At 36.9% G+C, this 14,801-nt stretch overlaps 1 long non-coding RNA gene across 1 annotated transcript in view; it reads left to right on the top strand.

The window, feature by feature from the left end:
- Positions 1 to 10,271, top strand: part of LOC126941349 (uncharacterized) — a 37,816-nt gene extending 27,545 nt beyond the window's left edge. The window contains exons 2-3 of the long non-coding RNA XR_007721270.1: positions 6,115 to 6,310; positions 9,101 to 10,271. This is a non-coding gene — a long non-coding RNA (uncharacterized LOC126941349). The remainder of the gene's footprint in view (positions 1 to 6,114; positions 6,311 to 9,100) is intronic.
- Positions 10,272 to 14,801: the final 4,530 nt, after the last annotated feature.

Here is a 14,801-nt window from a genome sequence, read left to right as displayed (position 1 = left end):
TGCACTAGTATATTTTAAAGTTGTTCTTTTCCCCTCCCCTTACCAGAAGCACTAGGGTATTTTTCTCCAATCTTCACTATGAGGATCTGGAAAAGCTCCTAAAGTCAAATTCACAAAAGTGTGGGACCCTCCCCACCCCATGACTGTGTCCTCCTGGAGTCTTTCTTCTCTCAGACTTGTCCACACTGAGCCTCCAGCAATTCGTCAATTACAACTCAAGTTTTCTTCTCCTGGCTCTGGTTACTATGGAGATTTCTTCTTGGGGGTTTCTGCTCTGGTAAGTTGTGATTCTCTATATCTAGTCTGTCTGTCTCTACAATTTTGTGGAGCAGCAGTTTGCCCTGTGACCTCACATCTCTTATGGATCTAAAAAGAATTATTGATTTTTCAGTTTGTCCAACTTTTTATGCCTTGTTATTATGGTCAACTTTCAAGCTCCTTACCTGCCAAACTGAAAACCAGAAGTGTGTGCAGATAAATTGTAGAATCACAACGACAAAGTCCCGAAATGTTTACTGGGATTACATAGAATCTATAAAAAAAAAAACTTATTCTGACAGTTTTATAATTGTTATTCCTCCAATTCATGAATATTTTATTCACTTACTTTAATTTTCTCTCAAAAACATTTTCTAGATTTCTGTATAGAATTCTTAAGCTACTTTAATTAGATTTATTTCTAGTTAGTTGAATTTGTGTGTATGCACTACTATAAACAGTACTGGTTTTAACTTCGTTTCTACATGTTTATTTCTGGTATATAGAAATACAATTGATTTCTCTTTATTAATCGAATATAAAATAAACAATTAAGTTCAAATCTAATTCCTTATCTATAGCTTCTTTGAGATCATATGTATATACACAATATGGCATCTGTGAATAACAATTTTAGAAGAGTAGGACACATTGAATAGGAGTGATGATATAGGATTCCTTTGTCTCATCTTAAATTTCAGAGAATGTTTTCTGTTGTTGTCATTGTTCTTGTTTTAATTTCTACTTTCATTTTAGATGTGGGGGATACATGTCCAGGTTTGTTACATGGGTATATTGCACCTTGCACCTAGGCAGTAAGCATAGTACCCAATAGGTAATTAATCAATCCCCGCCTCCCTCCCTCCCTTCCCCCTTTATAGTCCATAGTATCTATTGTTCCCTTGTTTATATCCATGTGTACTCAATTTTTAGCTACCACTTATAAATGAGAACACATGGTATTTAGTTTTCTGTTGCTGCATTAGTTTGCTTAGAGCTATAGCCTCCAGGTCCATCCATATTGCTGCAAAGGAAGTCTCGCTCTATCACCCAGGTTGGAGTGCAGCAATGCGAACCCGGCTCACTGCAAACTTTGCCTCCTGGGTTCAAGCTATTCTCCAGCCTCAGCCTCCCAAGTAGCTGGGATTACAGGAATGCACCACCATGCCTGGTTAATTTTTGTATTTTTATTAGAGACAGGGTTTCATCATGTTGGTCAGGCTAGTCATGAACTCCTGACCTCAAATTTTCCCCCTGCCTCAGTCTCCCAAAGTGCTGGGATTACAGGCGTGAGCCACCACATCTGGCCTCAATTTCATTCTTTTTTATGGGTGTGTAGTATTTGGTGGTATATATGTACCACATGTTCTTTATTCAGTTGACCATTGTTTGGCACCTAGGTTGATTCCATGTCTTTGCTATTGTGAATAACATGGCCATGAACATATGAGTGCATATGTCTTTCTGGTATAATGATCTATTTTTCTTTGGGTATATACCCAGTAATGGGATGGGTGGGTCAAATGGTAGCTCTTTTTTAAGTTCTTTGAGAAATTAACAAGTGCTTTCTATAGAGTGACTGAACTAATTTGCATTCCCAACAACAATGTATAAGTGTTCCCTTTTCTCTTCCGCTTCACCAGCATCTGTTATATTTGACTTTTTAGAAACAGCCATTCTGATGATGAGAGAATATCTCATTGTTGTTTTTATTGGCATTTCTCTCATGCAAATAATGATGATGAGCATTTTTTCATACATTTGTTGGCTGCTTGTATGTCTTGTCTTCTTGTTCCCTGTTTGGGTCCTTTGTCCATTTTTTAAATGGGATAATTTGTGACAAACACACAGCTAACATCATACTAAACAGGCAAAAGCTGGAACCATTCCCTTTGAGAACTGGAACAAGACAAAAATGCCCACTCTCACCACTTCTATTTAACCTAGTCCTAGAAGTCCTAGCCAGAACAATCAGGCAAGAGAAAGAAAGAAAAGGGTATCCAAAAAGGAAAAGAAGAAGCTAAACTCTTTTCACTGATATGATTCTTTTTTTGTTTTAATTATTATTATACTTTAAGTTCTAGGGTACATGTGCATAACGTGCAGGTTTGTTACATATGTATACATGTGCCATGTTGGTGTGCTGCACCCATCAACTCGTCAGCAACCATCAACTCGTCATTTACATCAGGTATAACTCCCAATGCAATCCCTCCCCCCTCCCTCCTCCCCATGATAGGCCCCGGTGTGTGATGTTCCCCTTCCCGAGCCCAAGTGATCTCATTGTTCAGTTCCCACCTGTGAGTGAGAACATGCGGTGGTTGGTTTTCTGTTCTTGTGATAGTTTGCTAAGAATGATGGTTTCCAGCTGCATCCAATCAATAAACATAATCCAGCACTGATATGATTCTATACCTAGAAAATGCTAAAGACTGCCAAAAGGCTACTAGAACTGATAAAAGATTTTAGTAAAGCCTCATGATAAAAAATCAAGGTACAAAAAATCAGTAGCATTTCTAGACCCCAATGATGTCCAGGCTGAAAGTCAAATCAAAAAGACAATCCTATTCACAACAACTAGAAAGAAAATAAATACCCAGGAAAAAGCTAACCAAGAAGGTGAAAGATTTCAACAATGAGAATTATAAAACAGAAATCAGAGACACCATAAATAAATCAAAAAACATTTCATGCTCATGGATTGGAAGAATCAATATCATTAAAATGACCATACTACCTAAAGCAAATTATAGATTCAATGCTATTCTTATCAAACTACCAATGTCATTCTTCACAGAATGACACAGAAGTATTCTAAAATTCATATGAAAACAAAAGAAATTCAGAACAGCCAAAGCAATCATTACCAGAAAGAACAAAGCTGAAAACATCACACTACCCTACTTCAAAAAATACTACAAGGTTACAGCAACCAAAACAGCATGGTACTGGTACAAAAACAGACCCGTAGACCAATGGAACAGAATGGAAAACTCAGAAATAAAGCTGCACACTTAGAACCATCTGATCTTCAACAAGGCCAACAACAACAAGCAATGGGGAAAGGACTCCCTGATCAATAAATGGTGCTAGGACAACTTGCTAGCCATATGCAAAGGAATGAAACTGGACTCTTATATTTCACTGTATAGGAAATTTAACTCAAGACGCATTAAAGATTTAAATGTAAGACCTCAAAATATAAACATCCGGGAAGAATACCTAGGAGATACCCTTCTCAACATGGTCCTTGGCAAAGAGTTTTTGGCTAAGCCCCCAAAAGCAATTGCAACAAAAACAAAAATTGAGAAGTGTGACCTAATTAATTAAAGAATTCTGCACAGCAAAACAACCCAGCAATAAACAGACAACCCACACAATGGGAGAAAACATTCACAAACTATGCATCTGACAAGGGTCTGCTATCCAGAATCTATAAAGAACTTAAACAAATCAATAAGATAATTTGTTTATATATTTTATCATTAACTATTATGCTTTCCATAGGAATCTTGTAGTATCTTTTATCATATTAAGGGTATGCTAATAGATTTTTGTTTGTTTTAATCAAAATAGTTGTTGATTTTTTTAAAAAAAATCAGATGTTGGCAAAGATGCAGAGAAAATCGAATGCTTATACACTGTTGGTGGGAATATAAATTAGTAAAACCCCTGTGGAAAACAGTATGGACATTTCTCAAAGAAGTAAAAATAGAGCTACCATTCAATCCAGCAGCCCCAGTACTGATTGCCATTCAATCCAGCAGTCCCAGTACTGGGTATCTTCCCAAAGGAAAATAAAGTATTATATCAACAAGCTACCTACACTTTTATGCTTATTGAAGCACTGTTTACAATAGTAAATTTATGGAATTAATGTAAGTGTCCATTGATGGATTATCACATAAGGAAATTGTGGTATATCTATACCATAGAATACTACTCAAGATATGAAAACAGAATAAAATTATGTCTTTTGCAACAACATGGATGAAACTGTAGGCCATTATATTAAATTTAATAACTCCAACAAAAAGTCATTTACTGCCTGTTCTCACTTATAAATGGGAGGTAAATAATATATACACATGAACATAGAGAGTGGAATAACAGACATTGAAAACTCGGAAAAGTGGAAGGGTGGGAGGAGAATGAGGAATGAGAAATTACCTAATGATGAAGATACCCTACATGCATCTGATTGAACTTCCAGAAAAAGAGAGTAAAGAATAGGTAGCATTTGGAGAGATATTAGCTGAGATTTTTTCATAGCTATTTAATGGCACCTAAGATTAAACTCACAAACCTGGTGAATCCCTAGCAAGATAAATAAAAAAATATATATACATATGCATCCAAATGTTTCATAGTAATCCTGCAGAACATCAAGCTTTCTACAATAATGTAGTAATTAAGGCAGTGTGGAATTGTCACAGAGATCGACAAATGGTCCAGTAAAATATAATAAGGAGCTCAGAAATATATTTACACATACAGGGAAACTTTATAATTGAACTACTATAAAATAATAAGAAATAAGGTAAGCATTCTAATAAAGAAATGGCCAAAATATATGAATAAGTTTTACATAAATATTTCAGAGAAGAGTAAAAACGAATGGTTAATAAATGTCAAAACAAAACAAAAATAAACTTAGTAAATGTCAGGAAAATAACCCACTTCCAATCATCGGTAAAGATTAAGAGCAATGGTAACTCTCAGACATGGCAAATGGGAGTTTAAATTGATACAGTTTAAGAAAATAATTTAGCGTTACTCACCGAATTTGAACATACTCATATACTGTACTTGTGTAATCATGCATCGTAGTAAGTCCACTTTACTTACTTTTAGAATAATTGCTAACATTATCCTCTTCAAGTTTTCGAAATGTTCCAATTTGAACAATATACTAAATGATCATCGTATCCGTGACCAACAATTCTACTTCCGGATACATTTATCTGAGATAACCTCTTGTTCAGGTACAACAGAATAACTCTGTGATTGCTTTTGGTAGCATTATTTGGAATTGTGAAACCTGAACTCTAAATGTTCAATAGAAAGGTTAGATAAAAGAGGATATGTTTTTTATGCTAGAATGCTAGGTAGAAAGAAAATAAAATGAATATATCTTTACTCACAGCATAGATGGCTCAAAAGAACAAAGTTAAGTGACATAAACAAGTGACTGAAGAATACACACGGTATGGCTCTATTCATATGAAGTGAAAGCACAGGCAAACCCAGGTAATATACTGTTAAGCCATGTGTACACATGGAGCTACATCATCCACAAAAGCAAGGTAGTGATTCACATACAACTGAAAATAGTGGTTACTTTTAGCAAGCAAAGTTTTAAAAAGAGTATACTAAAGTTTCAAATGTACTGGTTTCACTCTTAAGATAGGTGGTGCTACTGAATAATAATTGTAATAATACATACTCATTAAAAGGTATGATATATTTCACATGAGTAAACTCCAGAATTTTGATAAAATATATTATTGATATTTTTCTTTTTTTATAAATAATAAACATATTTGTGCCTTTTCTTCAGTTGAGGTGATAATGGTTTTCCTATTTATTTTAATGGCTCTTTGTATACCATGGATAATAATTTCTTCTCTACAAAATGTGCTAGACATTATTTCCTCTTGCTTATTGTTAGCAAATAAAAAGTATAAATATAATTTTGTTTCCTTTAAAATAGTCCCATATCTCTTATTGCCACATCCAATTTAGAAGTTTGATTTTTTGCTGTTTCATCATTCAGAGAAGTGCTTGTTTTGTTTCCAATACATAATTCTTATTACCTGGGACTGAATGGCACTCTTGATTATATTCTCTTATTAGACTCGAGGACCATTGGAAGTTCATGCAGAAGAGCCTTTCGGAATTAGAGAAGTCTTACAAAAACAGCAAACTAAAGCCCAGGGAGAGGGTGTGATTGCTTCTACATGCTACAGCCAGTGAACCACAGAACTGACAACAGACACTAGTTCTCTTGCCTCCAGGTCAAGCCAGTGGACTTTCACAAAGAGGGCTTCAGGTGAGCCTGCTTCTTTGCTTGCTCAAGATAAAAATACATGCATATGTAACTTTAAACTGCCAAGTAACATAACTGTATATACAATATCCTTGAGATGTGAATGACTGGATGGCATTTCAATGCTAGAAAACAGGGAAACCAGTTATAATTTCTAATTATACATGGATGATAAACAAGGTTGGAAAAATGTATTAGAACTGAGTTTACAGCTGAAAGTTAAGACTTGGCCACCAAAGAGAGGAAAATAGCAGGGACTAATATGTTTTAATGAAACAAACCACATGGTCCCACCATATGCATGCTACACTATACTGTATTCGTCGTTCCTGTAGCTTTCATTTTTAGTGGCTACCTCAGCACATCAGTGTAATGGGTAGTGGAATAAATTACATATCACATTTAATTGTCACATTGAGCAGCATTTCCATGTAGGCTTTCTTAGAATTTTAATAGAGTGACCTGGCTGGCTTGCCAGCTAATATAAAATCAGCCTCCTAACTACTTTCTTTACTGCCGTCATGACGACCTCAACTGATAAGCTCTTATGACCCTTCTCAATTTAATTCAATTTGTTAGACATTTAAAATTGAATTTTTTTACACAAATTAATGGTAAATGTGGGATTTCCTCTGTCAATCAACCCTCCCTCTTTCCTCTAGGAAAGATTATGATAGATGCATCAAAATATAACTGGCTCAAATTGCATAAATGTTCAAAGTATACAAGGCAGCATGCAATTTCACAGTGTAAAACATTTCTCAAATGTGTTGATCTGGGGTGAAAAACCAAAACCAATGTTGAGCTCATTCTTTTGCTTCATAAAAGATTAAACTTTGTGATTAATAACATGGCCTTTCAGGTCAGACAGGTATGGGTTTGAGTCCTGGTTTGACTACTTGTAAATTGTGTTCTAAGTAGACAAGTTGTTCTATTTCTTTGAATGCAGTTTTCTTAACATGAAAGTGAGATTCTTGATGCCTATCTCACATAATGATTATAAGAACTAAATGAGAAAATGTACAAAAGCAGTTAGGATGGAGTCTGGTACATAAAAGTGCTTGATAACTGGCTCTTACTTCTGTTTTTCACTGTTATGCTCCATGGAATCTGTTTCCCAGAATCTGCATCTCCCTGCATTCCAAGGTTCTTCCTTTCAGCCAGATGTGCTAAGGTAACATTGGGTTTAATTAGCCAGGCTGGAACAGGTTTCTGAGCATATAGAAATCATATATCAGTCTCAAGTTTCACAGAGATAAGGATTACTGTACTTTTATAGGTCTCTGATTCTGGATGCTGTGGACACCTGGATTCATCAATAAAGCAAGGCCATCCATTTCCATGTCTTCCAATGTCATTTCTTTTTCTGAAGTTAAATCATGGTACTATATCTATCTTTACCAGGGTGACTATGGGCCTGTCTTACAATAATCCTAAATACTAAAGTGGTACATCATAGTTGTCCTTAGCCTAGAGATCATGGCCAGGCTTAGTTAATTCTTGACTGAGGAACAATTCTAAATCTAGCCAAGACTACTTGGTGTAGGGAGGCAAGCTGTCATCTGTCCCACACCAGGCTAAAGAAAGCTGGTTACTCTCGGCTACTGAGGAAGAACAATTAGCAAAGTAACTGTTTGTACATATACTCTGCTTGCTAGCGTAATTACTCTACACCCTAATAAGAAGCCTTCCTTCTCTATGGGATGTATATGACTTTTTAAATCCCCAAATTATTGATTTTTCATGATCATAAAAGCAAAGTTTTAGAGAAAGAAGAATAGAAAACTGGTTCTTAAATTGGTTAAGGCTTACTTTTGTTCTCTGTATTCCCCTGTCTTTAACCACAGTCAAATGGGGAAATGTATAAGATTTTGTATACTTTTTTGCCACCATCATCAGGTACTTTATAGACTCCACCAACATCTCCTTTTTTCCGAGCTCAAACACCCCCCCACACACACACATTTGCCCTCTTTTTCCAATATTATTCTTTACTTAAACCCTTTTCTCTACTAATACCTGTGAATATTTCAAACATGCAGCAAGCCAGTGCTATTAGTGTCTCTCGGTTTTCTCCACTAAAAATAGGAGACACATAAACTTCCTAATTCCCCACTGTACCTAATGGAATTCCAGCCTCAATGATTTTAACAGTTATCTCCTCCACAACCCAAACTACTGAAATGTCCCCTGCTCTGCCAACTCAGGTGTCATTATTCGGGAAATATTACTTCTCAACATTCTTTTTCTAGTTGTTTGCTTTTTCCATTATTTGCAGTTCAGCAGCTATTAAGATCCAATGCTGCAGAAAACAACAATAACAACAAAAGAGCCGCTTAATAACTAAACTTAAAAACCAAACTAGTCAGCAGTGAACAATGCCTTGTCAACATTTCTAAATGGAGCAGAAAGAAGGCGAGCCAAAAGGACACAGAGAGGGCAAAAGGGAGAAAGGGACACTTCCTGATGGATGAGTATGCATAAGTGCTTCGGATAATGGCTAAGAGGTAGAGTTTGCAACACATTAAAGAGGGGGAGGAGAGAAATAGATGAACAGCCTCAGAAGGGAATCTGAGTGCAGTGAGATGGGCACACCCAGACCGTGGTGAAATGCTGAAGTCAACAAGACCTCCCTGGGGTGCGCCCTTACAAACTGCCCCCACTTCAAGGCTCTATTCCTTTTAGCATCACCACCTCCCTTCTGCTTTTTCTGTTCCCACAGGGCTTTGCCCTCAAGATAAATGAAATAAATCCCCCAACTGATGAGAACTTAATATGTTCTCCCTCCCCAAGGTATTTACAAAGGCAGCAGAGACTCTCGGAATCCCCAAAGCCTTCACGCTCCAAAGTAAAGCACGACAGATTTCAAGGAGGAGGAGATATTTTGGGGCAGAAGAGTTTTCCAGGATCCATCAAATCACTCCCTACAGACATCTGTCTGATAGATAATATATTCTTAAATGAGCTTTCTTTTGCTATTTTGTATCTTAAGAGAAAAGGGCAAAGTTGTGACTTTCTGTGATATCAGTTCCAGGATTAAGACCCACTCTCCAATTGCCTTTGAAAAGAGAAAAAAAGCAAAACGAAACCTTCTTCTGGCTTACTTTCAGAGCTCCAGATTGACTGTGCCAAGCAGACAGACCACCCACAACCTGCAATAAATAACAACCATCTCTTCTGAGTCGGTTATCCACTGTATCACCCAAAGCAAGTGATTAAAAATTGCAATTTCTTTCACATAACAAGGGTGCTGTCAAACTGTAGCCCCTCACCATGGTTTTACAAGACTATGTTGAATGGACAAAGTTCCATGTGCTGAGTTTGGTACTCCACAACTAGCCTGAGATTATCAAATCAATGCTGGAATAGAAGTTTGCAGGAATAATTTCCCTACACATTATTTTGTTCATCTACTGACATTGCCTAAGAGATTTAATTCACTCTTCTTAGCCCTTTTTTATTTTTTTTAACTTACAAGACCTGTCATTGAAAGGCTCATCCAATTTTTTTGCTCCTCCTAATATGGATTTCTGACAAAACATGTTGCCATCCTGGTGTCATTTCTCAAATAGTCTACCAATTAAAAAGCATCATCTCAGAAAACTATGTTCAAAACTCACCTCCTGCAAGACTCCTCTCGTACATTTTCACTTAGACCCTATGCTACTACCTTTGTCAATAAGGTTCCTTACTGGCTGTCTTTAGTGGATCCTGCTTGCATGGCATCTTTCACATGGATATCTAATGAAGATATTGAACATAGTGTTTCAAAAAGCCACTTCTCCTGAGTAAGCAGAGTCATATGATTCCACCTATATAAAGTTCTTGAACAAGTGAAAGGAGCCTCAAATGGGGAAAAAAGAGTCAAGGTAGTCATTTGTGTGGATAGAATGAAGATGAACTGGGAAGGAGTGAGGAAACATTCTAAGGTGAAGGTCATGTTTAATGTTTTGTAGGAGTTTAGGTTAAACAGATGTATGCAACTGTCAAAACTCAGTGAAAGTATACTTAAGATCTGTGCATTTCATTGTATTTAAGGTAAAAAAAGGAAGAAAAAAGCAATCAATTGCCTTCTATCCCTTCAATGCTGTTGTTTCCTCAGAAATTCTGTCTCAGAAAAAAACCACTATTCACTTACTCACTCAGGGCCAAAATCTTAGAGTCGTCTTTGACTTACCACTCCAGTTTATCAACAAATAATGTTGTCTATACCTTCAAAATATAACTGAATAAATTTTGTTTTAAGTTTTGCAATACCAATATTCTAAGCCAAGCCACCATCAACTATTTCCTGAACCACTGCAAACCTCCTAATTGTTCTCTTGGCTTCCATTTTTGCCCTGATGCCCACCCACCTCTTTCGGCCCCATAGTCTAGTCTGTACACAACAGCTATATTCAATCATATAAAATATAAGTCAGACCATAGGTCTCCCCTGTTCTTCAATGGCTTCTCTTCATAGTTAAAATAAAATCAAAATGAAAATATATTTTTCTTCATGGATTACAAGCTGCTAAATTATCTGGTTCCTGCCAAATTCACTTTTAACCTCTTTCTCCTCTCTCATATAATTCTAACCATGCGGGCTGCCCTGATGCTCTGCCAAGCATATCCCTACCTGTCTGCCTATACCACCTTTCCCCAGATAATAACACAGCCCACTCCCTGTATAAGAATAGATTAAGAATCTATCCTTATTTTACTTTCTAAGAGAGGTCTTTTTGATAACTCCAAGTTGCTATCCCCATTATTCTCTATTATTTACCCTATTTTATTTTTTTTCATAGCATTCATCATTCTCTGACCATGGATTATTTGCTTCTAATTGTTTTCTGTACTTGGATACAACCTTCACAAAGTCAAAACTTTTATTTTTTCCACTGTAATATTGCTATTACAATTCCTAAAATCTGGAACACTACAGGAGGTCAGGAAATACCTCTTAAATCAACACTTTTTTAAAAAAGCTATTCAGTAATTTTTTTTAATTCTCTGTCGCAGATAGTAAAAGATGACTATCATCAATTTCTTCCTTCTCTTTATGTGTCTGCTCCTATTCACATCAAATGAAGTTCAATCTCCATCCATTTGCATTTATGCTGATCTTAGTGACTTGTATTGACCAATGAAATGCGGGAGAAGTGAAGTTTTGAGACCTTTTTTTTTTAATTTATTTATTATTATTATACTTTAAGTTGTAGGGTACATGTGCATAACGTGCAGGTTTTTTACATATGTATACTTCTGCCATGTTGGTGTGCTGCACCCATCAACTCGTCATTTACATCAGGTATAACTCCCAATGCAATCCCTCCCCCCTCCCCCCTCCCCATGATAGGCCCCGGTGTGTGATGTTCCCCTTCCTGAGTCCAAGTGATCTCATTGTTCAGTTCCCACCTATGAGTGAGAACATGCGGTGTTTGGTTTTCTCTTCTTGCGATAGTTTGCTACGAATGATGGTTTCCAGCTGCATCCATGTCCCTACAAAGGACACAAACTCATCCTTTTTTATGGCTGCATAGTATTCCATGGTGTATATGTGCCACATTTTCTTAATCCAATCTGTCACTGATGGACATTTGGGTTGATTCCAAGTCTTTGCTATTGTGAATAGTGCTGCAGTAAACATACAAATGCATGTGTCTTTACAGCAGCATAATTTATAATCCTTTGGGTATATACCCAGTAATGGGATGGCTGGGTCATATGGTACATCTAGTTCTAGATCCTTGAGGAATCGCCATACTGTTTTCCATAATGGTTGAACTAGTTTACAATCCCACCAACAGTGTAAAAGTGTTCCTATTTCTCCACATCCTCTCCAGCACCTGTTGTTTCCTGACTTTTTAATGATCGCCATTCTAACTGGTGTGAGATGGTATCTCATTGTGGTTTTGATTTGCATTTCTCTGATGGCCAGTGATGATGAGCATTTTTTCATGTGTCTGTTGGCTGTATGAATGTCTTCTTTGGAGAAATGTCTGTTCATATCCTTTGCCCACTTTTTGATGGGGTTGTTTGTTTTTTTCTTGTAAATTTGTTTGAGTTCTTTGTAGGTTCTGGATATTAGCCCTCAGATGAGTAGATTGCAAAAATTTTCTCCCATTCTGTAGGTTGCCTGTTCACTCTGATGGTAGTTTCTTTTGCTGTGCAGAAGCTCTTTAGTTTAATGAGATCCCATTTGTCAATTTTGGCTTTTGCTGCCGTTGCTTTTGGTGTTTTAGACATGAAGTCTTTGCCCATGCCTATGTCCTGAATGGTACTACCTAGGATTTCCTCTAGGTATTAGGTCTAACATTTAAGTCTCTAATCCATCTTGAATTAATTTTCGTATACGGAGTAAGGAAAGGATCCAGTTTCAGCTTTCTACTTATGGCTAGCCAATTTTTCCAGCACCATTTATTAAATAGGGAATCCTTTCCCCATTTCTTGTTTCTCTCAGGTTTGTCAAAGATCAGATGGCTGTATATGTGTGGTATTATTTCTGAGGACTCTGTTCTGTTCCATTGGTCTATATCTCTGTTTTGGTACCAGTACCATGCTGTTTGGGTTACTGTAGCCTTGTAGTATAGTTTGAAGTCAGGTAGCGTGATGCCTCCAGCTTTGTTCTTTTGACTTAGGATTGTCTTGGAGATGCGGGCTCTTTTTTGGTTCCATATGAAGTTGAAAGCAGTTTTTTCCAATTCTGTGAAGAAACTCATTGGTAGCTTGATGGGGATGGCATTGAATCTATAAATTACCTTGGGCAGTATGGCCATTTTCACGATATTGATTCTTCCTATCCATGAGCATGGTATGTTCTTCCATTTGTTTGTGTCCTCTTTTATCTCACTGAGCAGTGGTTTGTAGTTCTCCTTGAAGAGGTCCTTTACATCCCTTGTAAGTTGGATTCCTAGGTATTTTATTCTCTTTGAAGCAATTGTGAATGGAAGTTCATTCCTGATTTGGCTCTCTGTTTGTCTGTTACTGGTGTATAAGAATGCTTGTGATTTTTGCACATTAATTTTGTATCCTGAGACTTTGCTGAAGTTGCTTATCAGCTTAAGGAGAATTTGGGCTGAGACAATGGGGTTTTCTAAATATACAATCATGTCATCTGCAAACAGGGACAATTTGACTTCTTCTTTTCCTAACTGAATACCCTTGATTTCTTTTTCTTGCCTGATTGCCCTAGCCAGAACTTCCAACACTATGTTGAATAGGAGTGGTGAGAGAGGGCATCCCTGTCTTGTGCCAGTTTTCAAAGGGAATTTTTCCAGTTTTTGCCCATTCAGTATGATATTGGCTGTGGGTTTGTCATAAATAGCTCTTATGATTTTGAGGTACGTTCCATCAATACCGAATTTATTGAGCATTTTTAGCATGAAGGGCTGTTGAATTTTGTCAAAAGCCTTTTCTGCATCTATTGAGATAATCATGTGGTTCTTGTCTTTGGTTCTGTTTATATGCTGGATTATGTTTATTGATTTGCGAATGTTGAACCAGCCTTGCATCCCAGGGATGAAGCCCACCTGATCATGGTGGATAAGCTTTTTGATGTGTTGCTGAATCCGGTTTGCCAGTATTTTATTGAGGATTTTTGCATCGATGTTCATCAGGGATATTGGTCTAAAATTCTCTTTTTTTGTTGTGTCTCTGCCAGGCTTTGGCATCAGGATGATGTTGGCCTCATAAAATGAGTTAGGGAGGATTCCCTCTTTTTCTATTGATTGGAATAGTTTCAGAAGGAATGGTACCAACTCCTCCTTGTACCTCTGGTAGAATTCAGCTGTGAATCCATCGGGTCCTGGACTTTTTTTGGTTGGTAGGCTATTAATTATTGCCTCAATTTCAGAGCCTGCTATTGGTCTATTCAGGGATTCAACTTCTTCCTGGTTTAGTCTTGGAAGAGTGTAAGTGTCCAGGAAATTATCCATTTCTTCTAGATTTTCCAGTTTATTTGCGTAGAGGTGTTTATAGTATTCTCTGATGGTAGTTTGTATTTCTGTGGGGTCGGTGGTGATATCCCCTTCATCATTTTTAATTGCGTCGATTTGATTCCTCTCTCTTTTCTTCTTTATTAGTCTTGCTAGTGGTCTGTCAATTTTGTTGATCTTTTCAAAAAACCAACTCCTGGATTCATTGATTTTTTGGAGAGTTTTTTGTGTTTCTATCTCCTTCAGTTCTGCTCTGATCTTAGTTATTTCTTGCCTTCTGCTAGCTTTCGAATGTGTTTGCTCTTGCTTCTCTAGTTCTTTTAATTGCGATGTTAGGGTGTCAATTTTAGATCTTTCCTGCTTTCTCTTGTGGGCATTTAGTGCTATAAATTTCCCTCTACACACTGCTTTAAATGTGTCCCAGAGATTCTGGTATGTTGTATCTTTGTTCTCATTGGTTTCAAAGAACATCTTTATTTCTGCCTTCATTTCGTTATGTACCCAGTAGTCATTCAGGAGCAGGTTATTCAGTTTCCATGTAGTTGAGCGGTTTTGATTGAGTTTCTTAGTCCTGAGTT

The sequence above is a fragment of the Macaca thibetana genome, chromosome 18 (assembly GCF_024542745.1).
Source record: "Macaca thibetana thibetana isolate TM-01 chromosome 18, ASM2454274v1, whole genome shotgun sequence".
Classification (NCBI taxonomy): domain Eukaryota; kingdom Metazoa; phylum Chordata; class Mammalia; order Primates; family Cercopithecidae; genus Macaca; species Macaca thibetana.
Note: the sequence above shows the minus strand (reverse complement) of the source record. Positions and strands in the feature narration are given on the sequence as shown.